We start from the raw sequence: 19,499 nt of genomic DNA on the forward strand, positions 1-19,499 counted from the left end.
CAGAAACCTGAACTCATGACGGCTTCAGGAGACAAGCAGTTGTGTCTCGGAGGGAGAAATAGCACAGCTGTCAGGCTCCCTGGGCCCCGAGATGCTGGGTGGGCGGCGGCCGGGCCCACGGTGCTCCTGGCGCCCAGCATTACACCTGCTACCTGTTTCTGATTTCAGGCCTTTCAGAAAGCTTTCTGTGAAGTGGGAATCCTCAGTGGTCTTTTCTGGTGCATTCTTCCTATTGGTAAGGAGCTAATATCATATACTTGAGGAAGCTTTTCCCAAAGGACTAAAACTGGACTGCTGGAGAAAGGATCAAAACACATGTGCAAAAAAAAAAAAAAAACAAAAACACATGTGCGGGAGACAGATGAGCATTTAAGTACTGGAGGACTCCACAGAGATGCTCGTGGCCCCCAGCTCCCTGCCCTGGGCAGAGCACCTCTCAAAAGCTGGGGTGGGCCAACTTCTTTCTACATTGAAAAATCACCTCCTGGTCTTCCCCCGTAGCACAGTGGATAGTACAGTGCAGGGGACACAAGTTTGATCTCTGGTCTGGGAAGATCTGCCCCCACCCCCCCCAACCCCATGCCACAGAGCAACTAAGCCCGTGCAGCCCAACTCCTGAGCCTGGACACCCCAGAACCCGTGCCCTGCAACAGGCATCGCTGCGGGTGCTGGTACCCTTCCAGCACCCCGCCTGCCCCGGGACTGCGGCCCCACCGCAGCATCACCCAGCTCTGCCACGCTGCCTTGTCAGGGAGTCAGTGGGGTGTGCCGACAGGTTTGTGTCTGCAAGCCTTCACTCACTTGATTGTGACAAGTTCTTTTCTTTTTAAAATTTTGTGTATTTATTTATACTGAATATCATTGATTCACAATCTTGTGTTAGTTTCAGGTGTCTAGCACCGTGATTCAGCTATACATTTATATCTGTATGTACCTGTAGTTTCTCTATTCTTTTCCATTGTAGTTTATTGTTAGTCGCTCAGTGGTGCCTGACTCTTCATGATCCCATGGACTGTGTCCCACCAGGCTTCTCTGTCCATGGGATTCTCCAGGCACGAATACTGGAGTGGGTTGCCATGCCCTTCTCCAGGGGATCTTTCCAACCCAGGGATCGAACCCAGGTCAACCACGTTGCAGGCAGATTCTTTACCATCTGAGCCATCAGGGAAGCCCATTATAGTTTATTACAAGATACCAAATATAATCCCCTGTGTTAGACAATAAATCATTGTTGTTTATCTCTTTTATGTATGGTAGCATGCATTTATTAATCCCTACACCTAGTCTATCCCTTCTCTCCTTCCTCTTTGATAACCATAAATTTCTTTTCTCTATCTGTGAGTCTATTTCTGGTTTGTAAATAAGTTTACTTGTGTCATTAAAAAAAAAATTTTATTTATGTATTTGGCTACATCTGGTCTTAGTTGCTGCATGTGGGATCTTTAGTTGTGGCATGTGGAATCTCGTTCCCTGACCAGGGACCAAATCCTGGCCCCCTGCATTGAGAGCTAGGAGTCTTAGTCACTGGACCCCTGGAGAAGTCCCTGTATCATTTTTTTAGATTCCACAATTAAGTAATATGATACGATATTTGTCTTTCTCTCTCTGACGTACTCTACCTAGTATGATAATCTCTAGGTCCATTCATGTTGCTGCAAATGGCATTATTTCATTTTTTTTTTTTTAAGCTGAGTAGTATTCTATTGTGTATATATATCACAACTTCTTTATCCATTCCTCTGCTGATGGACACTTAGGTTATTTCCATGGAGTGTAACAAGCTCTTATATTAAAAATATTCAGCTAACCTAGAAATTGTGGAAAATTCTTATAGAGGTGGGAATAGCAGACCACCTCACCTTCCTCCTGAGAAATCTGTATGCAGGTCAAGAAGCAACAATTAGAACTAGACATGGAACAACAGACTGGTTCCAAATAGGGAAAGGAGTACGTCAAGGCTGCATATTGTTATCCTGCTTATTTAACTTATATGCAGAGTATATCATGAGAAATGCTGGGCTGGATGAAGCATAAGCTGGAATCAAGATTGCCAGGAGAAATATCAATAACCTCAGATATGCAGGTGACAGTACCTTTATGGCAGAAAGTGAAGAAGAACTAAAGAGCCTCTTGATGAAAGTGAAAGAGGAGAGTGGAAAACTTGGCTTAAAACTCAACATTCAGAAAACTAAGTTCATGGCATCTGGTCCCATCACTTCATGGCAAATAGATGGGGAAACAATGGAAATAGTGAGAGTTTATTTTCTCGGGCTCCAAAATCACTGCAGATGGTAACTGCAGTCATGAAATTAAAAGACGCTTGCTCCTTGGAAGAAAAGCTATGACAAACCTAAACAGCATATCAAAACACAGAGACATTACTTTACCAACAAAGGCCCATCTAATTAAAGCTATGGTTTTTCTAGTGGTCATGTATGGATGTGAGAGCTAGACCATAAAGAAAGCTGAGTGCCAAAGAATTGATGCTTTTGAACTGTGGTGTTGAAGACTCTTGAGAGTCCCTTGGACTGCAAGGATATCCTAAGGGAAATCAGTCCTGAATATTCATTGGAAGGACTGATGCTGAAGCTGAAACTCCAATTCTTTGGCCACCTAATGTGAAGAACCAACTCACTGGAAAAGACCCTGATGCCGGAAAAGATTGAAGGCAGGAGGAGAAGGGGATGACAGAGGATGAGATGGTTGGATGGCATCACCGATGTGATGGACATGAGTTTGAGTAAACTCCAGGAATTGGTGATGGACAGGGAAGCCTGGCATGTTGCAGTCCATGGGGTCGCAAAGAGTTGGACATGACTGAGTGACTGAACTGACTGACCTAATTAAAACAAGCAAAGTCTGGAGCTGAGCTCAACTAGGTGGAGTGATTTGAGCGATCAACTTGAGCAGACCTTGCCTGAAGGCAAATATTACCTAGTCGAATTATTAGACTTAAAAAGCAATTCCAATCTTAATAAAGTTTATATCCCATTTAACACAAAGATGAAATGTACTAGGAGTGACAGCTCTAAATTTCAATGTCAGGAGTCTATTTGAGAAATGTTTGTTTTAATGATATTTTTATTACAATTGCATAAATACAGAAAAATGCACTGAACCTATGTAACAATTTTGTGGGTTTACTCAAATAAACACACCTGTGTAACCACAGTCCTCTTTAAGAAACAGAACATAACCTTAATATTTCCCTCCCTGCTGCCCTCCCCTCACCCCCTCGCCCCCGACATAGTCACCACAAGTAACCGCTCGCCAGTCAATGCAGGAGACACAGGTTCAATCCCTGGGGCAGGAAGAGCCCTTCAAGGAGGAAATGGCAACCCACTCTAGCATTCTTGCCTGGAGAATCTGGTGGGCTACATACAGTCCATGGGGTCACACAAAGTCGGACATGACTGAGTGACCAAGTCATACACAGACATTTTTGAACTTTATATAAATAGAACCACGTAGTACCTAATAATTTATTTCTGCTGTCTTTCTCACATCAGTATACTTGTAAGAATTGATTCCCTTACTGTGCTGTATGGTAATAATTATAGTAATTCTCTAATATGAATATGCTATACTTGATGTAGCCTTTCTACTGTTGAGGGACATTTGAGTTGTTTCTCCTTTGGGCTATTTCAAATAATGATTCCAGAAACATTTTTATACCAGTGGTGTGCACATTTAAGTGCACTTCCATTGAGTGTATACACTGGGCAAGAATTGTTGGGTCATGGCATCTATTCATTTTTTGTGGTTACTGTCAAAAAGTTTTTCCAAAGTGACTATCTGAATTTACACTCCCACAGGCAATTTATGAGATTCATACATGTCCTTGCTGACACGAATTGTCGTCTTTCTTGTTTCAGCCATTTGGAGGGTACCTGGTGGGGTCTCTTTGTGGTCTTATATATTATTTTTTTATCATTATTATTTCCCTGATGACTGAGGTGGAGCATCTTTTCAAATGTTTGTTAGCTATTGGAACATCTTTCATACAGTAACAGTTCTATATTTTGCCTATTTTTAAATGGCAATGACAGTTTTTTTGAATGGATTCCTCAGAGTTTATCTGGGTACAGACCTTTATGGGGTCCATTATCACAGATACCTTCTCTCTGACTGTTTTGGCAGCTTGATGATTGGGAAACGCCTCAAAGGGAAGAGGAATTCAAATGCTGGGTTTCTCTCTCCAGAATCCCCTTTTCTTAGGGATTTTGGTTTAAGACTTCAGTGCCTGGGCAGCTCTTTGATGACTCCCAAGCATATGAGTGTGTACGCATAAAGTCTCATCTGGATTTCCTGCTAGCTTTTTTTTTTTTTTGGCATCAGAAGGGCTAGTCTAGTATAAGCCATTCCTTTATATCCAGAAGCCTAATGTCAAGGATGAGACTGTTGATTTGGGAGCAGTTCTTTTTTTTTTTTTCATTTATTTTTATTAGTTGGAGGCTAATTACTTCACAACATTGCAGTGGGTTTTGTCATACATTGACATGACTCAGCCATGGAGTTACATGTATTCCCCATCCCGATCCCCCCTCCCACCTCCCTCTCCACCCGATTCCTCTGGGACTTCCCAGTGCACCAGGCCCGAGCACTTGTCTCATGCATCCCACCTGGGCTGGTGATCTGTTTCACTATAGATAATAAATATGATGTTCTCTTGAAACATCCCACCCTCGCCTTCTCCCACAGAGTCCAAAAGTCTGTTCTGTACATCTGTGTCTCTTTTTCTATTTTGCATATAGGGTTATCATTACCATCTTTCTAAATTCCATATATATGTGTTAGTATGCTGTAATGTTCTTTATCTTTCTGGCTTACTTCACTCTGTATAAGGGGCTCCAGCTTCATCCATCTCATTAGGACTGGTTCAAATGAATTCTTTTTAACGGCTGAGTAATATTCCATGGTGTATATGTACCACAGCTTCCTTATGCATTCGTCTGCTGATGGGCATCTATGTTGCTTCCATGTCCTGGCTATTATAAACAGTGCTGCGATGAACATTGGGGTGCACGTGTCTCTTTCAGATCTGGTTTCCTCAGTGTGTATTCCCAGAAGTGGGATTGCTGGGTCATATGGCAGTTCTATGTCCTGGGAGCAGTTCTGAGGGAAACTGTTGAATGAGAAGCTTGTCTGGTGACCTGAGGGCCAGCCCCAAGCACTAAGCAGAGACACGCCTTTCCTGGGCGGAGGTGGGATGGAGCTGGGATGAAGGGAGGATGAGCCGTGCTGGGTGGGGTTCTGCCCTCTGACCCTTGGGCCTTGTCCCTGGAGATGGGGATAGGAGCGTGGGGATCTCAAAGTGTGTCCCTCCGGTTTAGTCCACAGAAACTTTTGGAAGCCCCCTGCCAGTGAGTGGAGCCGTGAACCGAAAATAAATAAATGAAGGCCAGCGCTAGACTCACAGTCAGAGGTCAGCTCTCCAGTCCCATGTGCCCCAGAGGTTCCAAGCCCAGTGGGAGGCGAGGGGGGAACCTTCCCAAACCTGTCTGTTCCTCTTTGTATCTGCAAGGCTTAGAGCCAGGCTGAAAACAGCCCTGCAGACAGGAGGAGGCCTCCCAGTGGAGAGAAGGGGGACACAGCCTGCGGAGTCCTAACGATGCAGGCCCAGGCTGGGACAGGGGATGGCGGCATTTGCAACACAGACCGAGATCCACACCGAGGTCCAGGCAAGAGGGACTTGAGGAAGACAGGCCAGTGTGCCTCACCCAGGCGGGCTCTGACCTGCTTCTCACCTGGCCCAACCCATGCCCAGCCTCCTCCAGAGAGAAGAAAAGGGACCGGAAACCGGGGAAAACTCTGAAACAGACAAAATATGGGAAGGTTTTTTAAACTGGAAGGGACTGCATTTCTTGGGAGGGGTGAGATATCCTTTTCCATGACTGTTCTGGATTGAATCACGTCTCCTCAAAAGATATGTTGAAGGGCTGGTACCTATGAATGCACCCTTATTGGAAAGAGAGTCTTTGCAGAGGTAGTAGAGCTGAGATGAGGTCATTAGAGGGGGCCCTAATCCAATATGATTGATGTCTCTTTAAGAAAAGGAGATGAGGGGGAGTTCTCTGGTGGCCCAGGGGTTCGGACTCCGTGTTTCCACTGCAGAGGACATGGGTTCCATCCCTGTGTGCTGTGATCAGTCACTCAGTTGTATCTGACTCTCTGCAGCCCCATGGACAGTAGCCTGCCAGGTCCCTCTGTCCATGAAATTGTCCAGGCAAGAACACTGGAGTGGGTTGCCATTTTCTACTCCAGAGGATCTTCCTGACCCAGGAATCGAACACTTGTCTCCTGCATGAGAAGGCGGATTCTTTACCACTGAGCCACCTGGGAAGCCTGAATACAGTGGGGCAAAAAAAAAAAAAAAAAAAAAAAATACAGGAGAACAGAGACAGAGACCCAATAAGAGATGCCATATGATGACAGAGGCAGAGATGGGAGTGTGGTATCTGCAAGCCAAGCAACTCTGAGGATTTCTGGAAACACCAGAAGCTACCAGTGTGAAAGAGATTCTCTCCTTGAGCCTTCACAGAGGCCTGGCCCTGTGGACACTCATTTCAGGCTTCTGGCCTCTAGAACTATGGGATGATAAGTTTCTGTTGTTTAAAGCCACCCAGTGTGTAGACATTTTTCCAGGGCAGCCCTCAGGAATCAATACAACTGCAAACTGGAAATGGGGGCTGGTAAACCAAGTTGAGTTCAGTTATGGAAAAGGAAAGACATTAGATTTCTGTACATGTCCCCACATTTTATATGGGACTCAGGCATTGAGCTCATATTATATTCCTTTCAAGGTTACCTTTCATGTTCCCTTTACGTCTGGGCGGCCCTCATCTGCTTCTCTCCATGTAGGAATTCCCTGAGTTCAGATTGCATCAACTGGCTTCTGTGAAAGTCACTCAGTCGTGTCCAACTCTTTGCGACGCCCTGGACTATACAGTCCATGGAATTCTCCAGGTCAGAATACTGGAGTGGGTAGACTTTCTCTTCTCTAGGGGATCTTCCCAACCCAGGGATCGAACCCAGGTCTCCCACGTTGCAGGTGGATTCTTTACCAGCTGAGCCACCAGGGGGGCCCAAGCTCTGTACATCAGTACATAAGGCAACTGCCAGAAGGCTTTTGCTTTCCTGGTTCTTGTTTCGTTAAGCTAGCCTGAACTGGCCTGAGTCAGAATTCACAGCAACCGAGGAGACAGATACAGTTTACCGCCAAGTGTACTTTGCAGTTAAAAACAAAAACCAGCTCAGATCAAGGTCTCACCAGGAAAGGAATTAGTGACAGGTACAGTGTTTCCTCATATAAATGTGCACCATCAGGGTGGACCTGTTGGGATTGACGAGCTCCAGGGAGGTCTCCTCAGTCAGATTGCCTCCTTGCTTCTACGAGTGTCTGAGATCCATCATGTAGCATCATTCCTCTGCTTCTCGAAGCCATCATTATGTTTACAATTAAAGCACAAATACCTTCTGAGAAAGTTCACAGCTTAAGTTCTTAGCAACAGATGACAGTTGTTTACTGTGCAATTTCTGTCCTGGGATTGGGAAGAGATGAGGATGGAATGAGGAAAGCCATGGCCAGCTTCCAATATGCCCAAGGACAAGGTCATTGTAATCATCAAGAGCCAATATTCAATGAGTATTCATGTCATGGTTGGTGATTTAGTCTGTAAGTCGTGTCCGACTCTTATGACCCCATGGACTGTAGCCTGCCAGGCTCCACTGTCTATGGGCTTCCCCAGGCAAGAATATTGGAGTAGGTTGCCATTTCATTCTCCAGGAGATTTTCCCAACCCGGGAATCGAACCCTGGTCTCCTGCATTGCAGGCAGATTCTTTACCAACTGAGCTATGAGGGAAGCCTCATCCATGTCATAATAATGACAATTAGAAAGCATAAACTACATTTTCAAAATAGAAAGGAGTTCATGAATGACTCGTACATTTACGGCTTGTTCATTGGCTTGTTTTCTCAGGAGCTGGTAGACGGATAAGCTAACAGCTGGTCTCCACCACTGCCCATCAATCACTGCTGTGTTCATCTTGCCCTTGGGATGATGCTGGGGCAAGACAAAAATCCCTCTAGTACTTCTTCAGGACGACGTGTTTCCCATTACATCATCATAGTGAAAAGAAGATGGATTTCTCAACCACTTCCTCCTCAGTAGGTAAATCTGGCCTGTCCTTGGGTTTCTGCGCGAGCTGGTAGCCATGAGAACACGGCTGGTTAACAAGAGTCGTCAGGACTGGATGCCTTTCTCAGTTAAATTTCGGGTCCATGTAGGACTCTGCACAAACTGATGCTATCCTGTTGTAGGAAATGGCACTTGAAGCAAGAAATTGTCGAAACCATGTGACAAATTAAGTCCCTCTATTTCAAAGAATCCAAAATTGCTTTATAGGGACTTCCCTAGCAGTCCTGTGGCTAAGACTCCACGCTCCCAATGCAGGAGACTCGGGTTCGATCCCTGGTCAGGGAACTAGATCCCACATGCCACAACTAGGACCCAGCATAGCCGAATAAATAAAAAATAGATATTTTTGAAAACTTGCTTTATAAGTTCTCTCATGGCCCTGAGGGCTTTAGCATCACAAACGATAAAGATAATCTGTGAGGCCAGAGGAAAAACCCAGTCAGCTCCTGCACCAGCTTCTGCTGCTTCTCCTGTTCCAGAGGCTGCTTGTTCAAAACAAGCTGTCTGTTTTTATTAGGGAATTCCACAAGAGAAAGTGTGTTTGCCGAGACTCTCATTCCAATGATGTGAAATAATAATAAAATATGCAGAGTTCCCATCCCTTCTTGGGAGAGGGGGAAGGAAGGTGGGAGTGAGCAGGGCATGAAAAGTAGACAAAAACAAAGTCCTTTTTTTTTTTTTCCTTTCTTCTTCTTTAAAAAAATGGCAAAATAGGGTTGTTTTTAAAACTCTTAACACAATAGCAGGGAAAAGACTTCATTAATCCTCTAACTTTGGGGAACCACTGCAGATGGTGGTGGTAGTTTTAAAATCTAGAAGAGAACACTGCGATGCCAAAATGATTTAAAAAAAATTTTTTTTAATGGAGATGCATTCTTTACAGTATAAAGATACAGACCTAACTTCTTATAGAAAGGTTATACAGAGTCCTATCAAAAACCATATCTGATTTAAAAGCCTGACATGTGGATTTTAAAGTTTATGGCTTATTTAACCTTTCTAATGAGAAAGTTTGGGTGAAAAACCAAACAGTAGCCATGAAGTCAGGGTATTATTGTCCCAATTAAACAATAAAGATTTATTAATTTATGTATCTGTTAATTTAATAAGTGTTCATGTAATGTGCTAAACAAAAGGCAGATTTTTTCCTGCGTGACATGATTTCCTCATTCTATTACTAAAGTTTGTAAATTTCTTTTTAAAAATGCATTGGGATGAAGCTGTTTAAAAGAATCAAATTGTCTATACATATTGACTTGCACATATGTTTATTTCCTATATATGTAAGTTTGCAATGTATAGGGTGCATTTGATAAACATTTACTATAGTTGTTATAGGATACCCTAAGACTTTCTTTTCCTTTCTTTTGAGATATATTGGACCAAGGAGAAATTGACAAATATGTAAATCTGAGCTCAAGGTCAGATTTTAGCTCATTTAATACCCTAGCTTTGAACCTGAAACCCACAAATTATATATCATCATCAAATAGTAACTTTTAGAGGAGGTACATAACAATTAATGTGACTTATTCTCATTACTCATGGATATGGGCTTCCCAGGCTCAAGTGTAAAGAACCCTGTCAGTGCAGGAGACCTGGGTTTGATCCCTGAATCAGGAAGATCTCCTGGAGAAGGAAATGGCTACCCACTCCAGGATTCTTGTCTGGGAAATCTCATGGACCGAGGAGCCTGGTGGGCTACAGTCCACGGGGTTGCAAAAGTATTGGATGTGACTTAGTGACTAAGCAACAAACACCACCACCACACCCATATACCTAAATGGATTTCATAGCTCCACTTATGAGGAGAAAGCTGCCAGCTCTAATGTAATGGTGGAAATCCATTCTCTATGTAGATTAAGTTCAAAATTCACTTCCCATGTGAAGATCTTGTCCATATACCAGATGGCTCCATGCCAACAACCCTCAACTTCAGACATGGGTTAAATTGTCTTAGCCCATGAACGGAAGTTGATCTGTTTTCCCTCCCTTCCGACTCACTTAGAACTGTGACATCCAAACTCCAAACCCCTAATACTTTCAATAATAATAATAATAAGCAGCACTTATATAACAGAAAGTTAGGAAGACTGTGCTTTGAGGGGCAAATGGAAATGACCCAACATAGTGAACAAGGCTGGGAGGAAGTATAAGGAATTCAGGAAGAATCCAACTAGAGATCCTGCGACGAAGTCCAAGAACGAGTTTAATGGGACGAGGAAATTGAAAACATGGAACTCAGGGCCATAAAGGGGAACTTGAGAAAAAAGGCGTGCTCTTGTTTTGTATGTCTTGCGTTTCACGGAAAGTTTATGGGTTCAGCAAACACATTTCCTTGGCTGAGGGCTCCAGTGAAAATAAAGGCTGGCCACATAACCAGCTGTTGAATAAGAATTGACTGGACCTCTTTAAGGTATACAAGCATTAAAATTGATATGTTGATTCAGAAAATACTTTTACATTTTCAGATATGCTTATCAGATTTCATAAGTTATGGAAAACGAAACAAACTTACAATAACATGAGTTTTATCAACGTAGAACAGTCAAGGAATTCCCTGGTGGTCTGGTGGTTACAGTTCCATCTTTCCACTGCAGATGGCATGGGTTTGATCGCTGGTCAGGGAGCTAAGATCCTGCATGCTGCACCACTGGGCCAAGAGAACAAAACCAAACCAAACCCCAAACAACAACAAAAACAATCAATATCACAGGCATTGTTTTTTCAAGGGTATGTCTTTTGAGGGTGAAACCCAAGATTTAAAGTCTTTCACTGGTCTTGGAGGTTGTCCACATGTGAGTTACACAGAAGCCAGACCAGAGCGTTGGTAACTTGGACTGATCTGCTCAAAGCTCACTCACAAATGTAGGAGTAGCGTGCTTTCCAGGGAGCACTGAGGACCTCTGTCTCCTCTTTGGAGATGCAGAGAGATGCTTTCCATCTCAGGGCTGGAGCAGAGACAGCGTCAGCCCTGGCCAAGACAAATTCTCTGCAGGATTAAATGTGTTTTTTTAGACCTGGAATCTTGAGCAACCTTCTAAACAAGCATAGACCTTTTATTATGGGGTAGTAATCTTACCTTTTGTTTTTCATTTTTTTTTTTTCAAGAATAGATTAGTTCCACTCTATAGTTATTTGTCAGTGGGAAGGAAAAATGGGCCAGATGAATCCGAGAAAGAAAAGTCCATCACCCGTGTGAGCGGGTGTGTCACCCCCTTGCCCCCCCCCCCCCCCCCAACATCAGACACACATGCAACTGGTTTGCAGGCAGTGCAGGGTGGATCCAGATTATCGGGATATACGTAGCTTTTGGGAATTGTAATCAGGCCTAATGCCTTCTTTCTTTCAGGAGTTGGAAAAGTGCTGTGAAGTGGCTCGTGCAAGCTCCTGGAACGGCTGAAAGAAACTATGTGCATTGGGCCAGTGATCTTCAGAAAGCAGAGCTGCAGCCTCCCTTGAAAAGGCTACCCGACCCCCTCCCCCCCCCCCCCCCAGGCCCCCCACTCCCCACCCCCCGCCCCGGGAAATCTCGATTTTTCCAAAGTTAGCCTGACCTACTGGCAACACTGCCTGCCTGTGCCAGGGAGACGCTGGGCTGGAGTCAGTGTGGTCTTTGTTTACTGGATCCTGGGGCGCTGGGAGGGAGGCTGCACGGAGCCTGTTAATTCGGGGCATGAAGTAATAGAAAAGCTCTTAGAGGAAGTAACCATCGCTAGACAACTCCTTCTCGCCCACAAACAGGCCGTAAAAGTGAATTTGAGCTCTGTGGAGATAGGTATTAAATGTAGCCATTCTTGAGTGGTATCACCATTGTGTGTGTGTCTAATGTCATTTCTGTAACCAGCGGGGCCCAGGCTGAGGCAGAGAGTTTACTTAGCAAAGAAGACTCTCTTCCCTTAGGTTCTGGGAAAGAGAGAAAAGAGAACAAAACCCCGCAACTTCCAAAACATACAGAAAAGTTCCAAAAAACTAGAAAGGTGCTTTAAGAAAACTCTGACATAGAACAGAGGAAGGATGACTTGTTTGTTGGAGCTGTCGACTCAGTGTCCTGCTACCAAAAAGTCCAACGAAAGATTTTGGCAACAGATTTCAATTCTGCAAACATTGGGACCCTTTAGGTGCCAGAAAACATACAAAATCACTGGGGGTGAAAAGATGAATTGGGTTGATCCCTTCAAGAAAATTAGATTTGAGTAATTTAAGTATGAAAAGTCTGCAAAAAATATGACAGAACAGTTTTTTTTCCCTAGGAAGTGGGGTTATATCTAATATTATTTTTAACTTTCTAGTAAATTCTAGGATGCTATAACTGAAGCATCTTGGTGGCAATGATGTGAATGGACAGTGAGAACACTGGGGCTTGCCTTTTTTAAAAAACCAAGCTGTTCTGGTCTTTGCGTGGATTCAGTTTGAATATATCTTTGGGAGTAGGTAGATTTGCTTTAATTGGGCCTTTGGTATTTCTAAAGAGAAGTGATCTTGCTTCTTATCGAAGATGATAACTTCCCGATGGTCTCCCAGGCCACTGGCTCTTTCCCCTCAGCTTTCTTTGCTGATTTGACTCCATCTGACCAGAGTCCTGTCTCTGCCTAGTCTTTCCCAGCGGAATCTCAGACAGGCCGTGGGTTAGACCTTATTTCTCCCGGCCAGTTATTTCTCTCTTTGTCTCCAGGTCCAAACTGTTCTGAACAGTTCTCCGCATGCCCTTCTCAAATAGAGCCTCTAGTTTATTCTCCACCCCCTCCCCCCGCCCCATCCTCTACCCTCAAGCTACAACTGGTGCTTAAAACCTTCAGAAGGTTCTCATTGTTCTAAGGATAAAATCCAAAATTCTTAACGTGCCTACAAGAGCATGCCTGACTGGCTCTTCCGTGGCCTCCTCTCTGGCTGTTCTGTCCTTATTCCCTTCTTTTCTGATGGGCCCAGCTCTGTCGCACCTCAGAGCTTCAAATTAACTGCTCCCTTCACCTGGATCAATGGCGCTAACTCAGTCGTCCCTTAGAGCTGGATTAACTCATTATTATATGCTCTGCATCTTTAGCGGAGACACAAAAAGAACTGTTCGTAGAATGATTTATTTACGATACACCTCCCTCACATTGTAACGATGACATTGATTATATACCTACGACCTGCTACAGGGCCAGGTGTTGAGTCCAGTCTCCATAAATGGATTAAAAGTCTCCACAAATGGATTAATAACTGAGCAAGTTTTAGTCCTGGAGGGTGAAATTTCTCTCCCTAACGATGTGAATGCTCACCTTTACTACAGACAGAGCGTCATCTCTGCAGATTGATTATTTTTTTACTGAATGGAGTGGGACCAAGATTGAGGCCTCTGTCACTAGGCCCTGATAGCATTGCAGCCTGGATTCTGCTGGGGGTCCTGTTGGGAAGCTTGGGCTCAGGAGAGAGATGCTCTGGATGGTTCTGCAACTTGGGGATCATTAGTTGGTTTCAGCTCTTTTATTTTCCCCTCCTGCAATTCCCTTTCTGTTGCCCCAAGATGCCTGTTCAATTTTGTTGATCCTCTCAACGTGGTCACAGCTGTGGTTTGAGAAGCTGGGCGAGGAAGCTGGCCTCTGCCTTGGAAAGCCATAGGAGAAAATGTGGAGACAACTTGCAGCGGAGGGAGTGGGAGTCAGGAACAAAACGGCGGGCGGGGGGAAGGAAGGGTAGTAGGGTGAGATTCGGAGAGATAATTAACAGTGGTTACCTGGAACATGCAGGCGTATTTGGGGAGGGGAAACCGGAGAATGCCTGGACTTTGCTGAGGTTACATAGTATGCCAGTCATGGACTCATGGCCTGGCAGCTCCAAATTCACCCTTTTTGCCTTCTTTGTAAAAAGGCGTCTGGGCCTTTTGCGTGATTTTCTCTGCCGGCTGGTTTGTGGTTGGGCCTTGTCAGTGCAGGGCATCGGGGGGACCTTGTGGGAGGGCACAGCTCTGCCTGCGGCTGCTGTGGCCTTTCTTGACTGGTTCCTGCGCTGTTTGTTCAATACCAGGCTTCTGCACTGCCAGGGGCATCCGGTGACCACCGGCTCCTTCTGGCGCCTCTTCTGGGTAGTTTTTGCAGGGAAGTGCTTTTCCATAAGACACTTCCTTTTGAACAGCTTCCCCACACCCAAGGGGGTCGATATTCAGGAAGTTTTAGGGGGTGGATTTCCAGCAAATTCCACTGGCATGAGACCACAGTGATTCCCCTGCACTTTGGTGAGCCAGAGCCACCTTCTCCCCAACAGGGTCTGGTCTCAGGCTGGGATACCGGAAGGCTCTATCACAGCCCCATGGGTTGTGGCTGCTTAAAAAGAAAATATTTATATCTGCTGTCCCTATTCTCTTCTGAGTTCTCTTTACTTCTAACTAGTTAACACTTCATTTCTCCAAATCCTGTCATATAGTTAATAATTTGCTTTTCCTATTATTTACTTGCCTGCACGGAACCTTTAGTTGTGGCATGTGAATGCTTCGTTGTGGCATGTGGGATCTAGTTCCCTGATGGGGGATTGAACCTGGGCCCCCTGCATTGAGAAGAGAGTCTTAGCTGCTGGACCACATGGAAGTCCCAATAATTCTTTATATTAAACTTTTACTGCTTCATTACCGTGTGGTTTCTCTTTCCTGATTAGACCCAGACTGGAACACGTAGGTTGGGGCTCAGACTCTGATTATCCTGAGAAGGTGTCCCTTGAAGGGGGGCTGGGAGGGAGTTGGAGACATTTGGGTTACATGTACTTTCCCAAGTCTGCAATAGTCAGAAAAAAATTTTTGGGGGGGAAAAAGTATGAAAAAACATGACCCAAGAAGTCAGGGGGAAAAGCATGTAAAGATCCCAGGGTGGCAGGTCTGTGCTAAGGTGATGCTTGAGTTGGGAACTGGAGAGTGAGTGGGGTGGGAGACGTTTCCCCAGGCAGAGTCACGTGAGCCCCAGTGGAGACAGGACCAGGGAAGGTCTATGCAGGGAAGAGGGATGAGTGTGGGCAGAGCCTGTGGCAGCCGAAGATGGAGAGCCAGGTGTGTCTGAACACAGCAAATCTTGGGACTTTATTTAAAAGTTGTAGCTGTGTGTGAGAAGGTTGCTTCCACGTGTCTTTTAGCCTGGCGCCAGCTGGGGGAAGCTTCCTTGAAGATCTCGGACCCTCTCCAGCTTTCTGGAGTTTAACTGAGGAAGGGCCCCAGCTGGTGTGTCCTGAAATTCATGTCTGGGTTTGTGCCCAAGGCCACACTTCTTGTCTGCCTGCTCTCAGCTAACCACGGGTGGAGACACGGGTGCTAAGGCAGGTGGGTGCCAAGGAGAACTGGGCCTCCTGGGATGGGTCACTTTAGACGTAGGACTCTCCCACTATCTTCCTGAGGCTGCCAGGAGGTCAGGACGGTTGCTTCTGTCTCCTTAACTGGGGTCAGACCTGCAGGACGCCTGCCTCTCTGGGATCCCTTCACATTTCATTCCTCGACCATCTCCCCTAAGAAAATCCTTCCATATCTACTCCTGCCTTGGCGCCTGCTTTTTGAAGGACCCACACTAGCCCACGCACTATATCTTCCCCCTTCCTTCTCTCACCGGGAGAGCCTTCGGAAAGGCAGAGACACCGATCACGGTAACACAGCCTTCATTCCTGGTTCTCCCGAGCGTCCTACCCCGTCTCCATCACCCGGGCCCTCTGGATTCCTCAGGTTTCTCTAATAAACTCTACAGCTTTCACCTGGAAGGTCCGAATTCTCCTGAACCCCCGTCTCCTCCCTCTCGCTCTTCTGGGAAGGTTAGGGGACTAGCAGTCCCTCCTGTCTGCACGGGGCTTCAGATACCGCCTGCTTCTGCCCTCAGTGGTACCCAAGTCAGCATCTTCTCTCTCTCCGATCGGCGACAGTTCCTTTGGGGAAGGAACTGGATCTTAGCGCTTCGCATCCTCGATGGCAGGCAGGGCGCAGAAGAGTTCACACGAAGGCGCTTACTCGAAGCTCGCGGAGTTCTCGCCGTTGGGTAGTTGGGGACGTCCTAGAAGGAAAGGGCAGTAGGCGATCGCGGGGTACGGGGGTGGGAACGGGTGAGGGAGGGTCGGGGGGCTGGCTCGGTGGGCGCGGCTGCGGATTCGCGCCGGCCTGGGGCGGAGGTGGGGGCTTTTGGTGGTGGGGGGAGTGGAAGGATGGGGGATGGCGGGGGGTGGGCTGGGCTGGGCTGGGCGGCGGGGCGGGGAGGAGGCGGGCCCAGCGGCCCGAGAGGAAGGTGCGGCTCCTCTCGCCACCAAAGGCGCTGCGCGCGGGGCGAGGGGCAGCCGCAGCCGCCGGAGGCTGAGCGCCCGCGCGTGGACGAAGTGACCCCGGGAACTTCTCCAACTCGGCGGGCGCCGCCCTGCGCGCACCCGGGACCGGACCCCGGGGGACCGGCCGTGTCGCCGATCGGGGGCCCGGGCGAGTGTCGGGCTCTCCACCCAGGTAAGGGGGGCGATGGAGGGTGTGGGGTGGGGGCGAGTCCAGACCACCTCGGCCCGGGGCTCGGGGCGGGCGGCCCACCTCCTCGGCTTTGTTCCCCGCGCCTTCCTCCGCCTGCCCCGGGCGGGGAGCCCAGGGTGGCGGCTGCGGTCGCCCAGCCGGCGGTGCCCGGAGCATCGGGAGCGGCGCCCTGGCGCGCCCGGGACCCCGCGCACGCTGGCGGCGCCGAGGAAACGCTTTCCCGAGCCCCGCGGTAGGGGCCTCGGGGGTGCGGCGGCCCAACGCCGGGAAGGTCCTGGGAGCCCGGCCCCCCGCTCCCGTGGGTCGGATCGCCCAACTCAGGGTTCCCCGAGCGCCGGGGCCGCCGGGCGGAAGAGCTGGAGTCCCGCCGCCGCGCCCCCGCCCGGCTCGGCTCCGAGGGGCCCAGGTGCCAAGTTTCTGGGAAAATCGACACGTCGTGTCGCAAACGGATCATATTTACCAAAAACAGTTTGGAAAGAAAAGAGGCCATTCTTCCAACAATTGACTGCCGGGCCGCCGCCGCAAAGGTGAGGGGGTTACGATTGCACCGGGGTCGTTTCTCTTTAAGACTCGGTGAAACTTAATATGTTGCGCTTCCCTGTGCCTCTTAACTTTTTAAAATAGCAAAATGGGGTAACTTTACTTAACTGGGGGGAGGGGAGTCGGCTTGGTCCTGGAGATCATTCCCTTCGCGTTGCCTCTGCGGGGCCCCCGGGAGAGGTCGCTTCGTGACAGTTGTAATCTACGCGGCCTTGGGTCGCGATAAGACCTTAACTCACCACGTGGCCATGGTTTTGGGGTTCTCTTCTCATGCTTATTTATCTCGTTCTACCTCCCTTTCCTCAAAGGCCGCTGACAAAATTATTTTAACCGACAGCACCTGGCTATCTCCAATGGCTCTCAGATAGATTTAAGCTGGAGGGTGGCTAATAAGTCTTTAAGTCTTCCTAGTCTTACAGGTGCAGACCATATGCTATAAATATTTCAGCCCTAGGCTCTAAATAAAGTTTCAATTTCTGGTCTTAGCATTTGAGCATAACCAATAGATCTTGTGTACTTACACACTTACAAAACATTGTCTGGTGTTCTTTGAGATTTTTTATGTTCTAAAAATGTAGTTTTAAGATTGGTGCAGTTTGAAAAGCAAACTTCTTTTCCATTGACTTTTACCTGTTTATAGGATGAAACCTCTTGCTTTGGAATCAGAGTCCCTAATTACCTTGTGATTGGTAAATGTTAAAACCAGGGCAATGTATAATTGAAGAGTTTATTATTTACAGTGGCAAAAGGAACCCCTAATGGTTTCAGAATCAAATTTCAGCACCTTAATTTGCCTATGTATAAAATGCTTCATCATCTGGCCCCTGCCTGCCTTTCCAGCTTCCTGTCCTGTCTCTCCCACAAGTTTCTCCCTACCCCTGTACACTCACACACACACACACACACACACACACGCACATCTCTCCCTCCCTCTCCCCTTACACCCACACACAGACTCATCAGACGCCTTCCAAGTTGTCATTTCCAGACCACTGTCTGGAATGAATGAACATTCTGTTTATACTGTTCTTACTCCATTCATCCATCTGTTGATTACCCACACGTCCGTCATGTGTCAGTCACATCCCTTCTCAGGCAGGCTCTCCTCCTCATTATTGCTCGGTGGTTAAGCTCTTTCTTCTCTAGTAGTCATTATCTCTACTAGAACAGTTTGTTTTCGTAACACCTCCGGCCATGCATGTGTGCACGCATGTTAGTTGCTCAGTGGTGTCCGACTCTTTGCAGCCTCATTAACTGTAGCCTCCTAGGCTCTCCTCTGTCCGTGGAATTCTCCAGGCAAGAATACTGGAGTGGGTTCCCATTTCCTACTCTAGGGGATCTTCCTGACCTAGGGATCCAATCCAGGTCTCTTGCATTGCAGGCAGATTCTTTACCGTCTGAGCCAACAGGGAAGCCACCTTGTAAAATTGGGTGAACAGTTCACAATTTTACAGTGAGATGACCTCACTGTACAAGGTCATCCTGCCCAATGGGCAAGTGGAGGCTGAAATCCAATTTGTGCTCTACTTCCCAAGCCCCTGGTGCCCGCCTCTCCACTGGAAGGAGCCACTTTCTCTAATTTACCTGAAAGTCCAGTGTGGGCTAGTTGCGGCCCTGCTTCACCCTCTTCCCCCCGGCTAGACTCAGCACTCACCGTGGAGACTGACTGGCCAGAAGCTCAGTTAAGGCTCCTTAAATGAAGGAAAAGAAAGCATCATCTCTACAGACATCTAGGAAGCGGGAGTCTGGGGGCAGATTTCTCATATAAGACAGGATATAGGAATGGGCTTTGGTTTGCTCTTATGTCTGACCGTTCAAGTGTTTCTTAAATGTCTTCTCCTTGATTAGAGGGGAGAATCTGGGGGAATGAATTCACAGGTGGGCATCAAAGATGTGTGCCAACACATGGTGGGCCTCCTCAGCTGAGTGCCTTTCAAGGCACTAAGGTTTATCCATCTAATCACGAGTGCTGAGAGAGAGCGTACAGGACTCTTAAAAGTAAGGCTATAAAGAGCTTTGCTCACACGAACATGTGTTACTACATCAGATAAAGTGCCATGTTGTACATATGCACTAAAGTCATCTTAAAGTAACATATCACAGAATTGAAAGATGGAAGAAAAAAGGCTTTGAATCAGATTTATTTAGACTCTCCAAATGAGATCAGCATTTAGGATTGCAATTTACACACGAAAAAATGCAGTTTTTATGTGGGGCAATTAGCAAACTCAGTTGTAAGATTCTTAAAAATGCTCCAAATTTGTATGTTGTTAAAAACTTCTAACCATTTGTGGGCAATCTGGA

At 46.8% G+C, this 19,499-nt stretch overlaps 2 protein-coding genes across 5 annotated transcripts in view; both read left to right on the forward strand.

The window, feature by feature from the left end:
- Window positions 1–11,687, forward strand: part of SCAF8 (SR-related CTD associated factor 8) — a 210,148-nt gene extending 198,461 nt beyond the window's left edge. Inside the window, exons 22-23 of one of the 2 annotated variants that reach the window (XR_009690682.1) lie at window positions 7,982–8,173; window positions 11,553–11,687. The gene's annotated coding sequence lies outside the window, so the exon portion shown is untranslated. The remainder of the gene's footprint in view (window positions 1–7,981; window positions 8,174–11,552) is intronic. The other variant, XR_009690683.1, reaches the window with a different exon arrangement.
- Window positions 11,688–16,474: 4,787 nt separating this feature from the next.
- TIAM2 (TIAM Rac1 associated GEF 2) overlaps window positions 16,475–19,499 on the forward strand; it is a 238,356-nt gene continuing 235,331 nt past the window's right edge. For all 3 annotated transcript variants that reach the window (XM_061130248.1, XM_061130252.1, XM_061130253.1), the window contains exon 1: window positions 16,475–16,637. The gene's annotated coding sequence lies outside the window, so the exon portion shown is untranslated. The remainder of the gene's footprint in view (window positions 16,638–19,499) is intronic.

The sequence above is a fragment of the Dama dama genome, chromosome 26 (genome assembly GCF_033118175.1).
Source record: "Dama dama isolate Ldn47 chromosome 26, ASM3311817v1, whole genome shotgun sequence".
Classification (NCBI taxonomy): domain Eukaryota; kingdom Metazoa; phylum Chordata; class Mammalia; order Artiodactyla; family Cervidae; genus Dama; species Dama dama.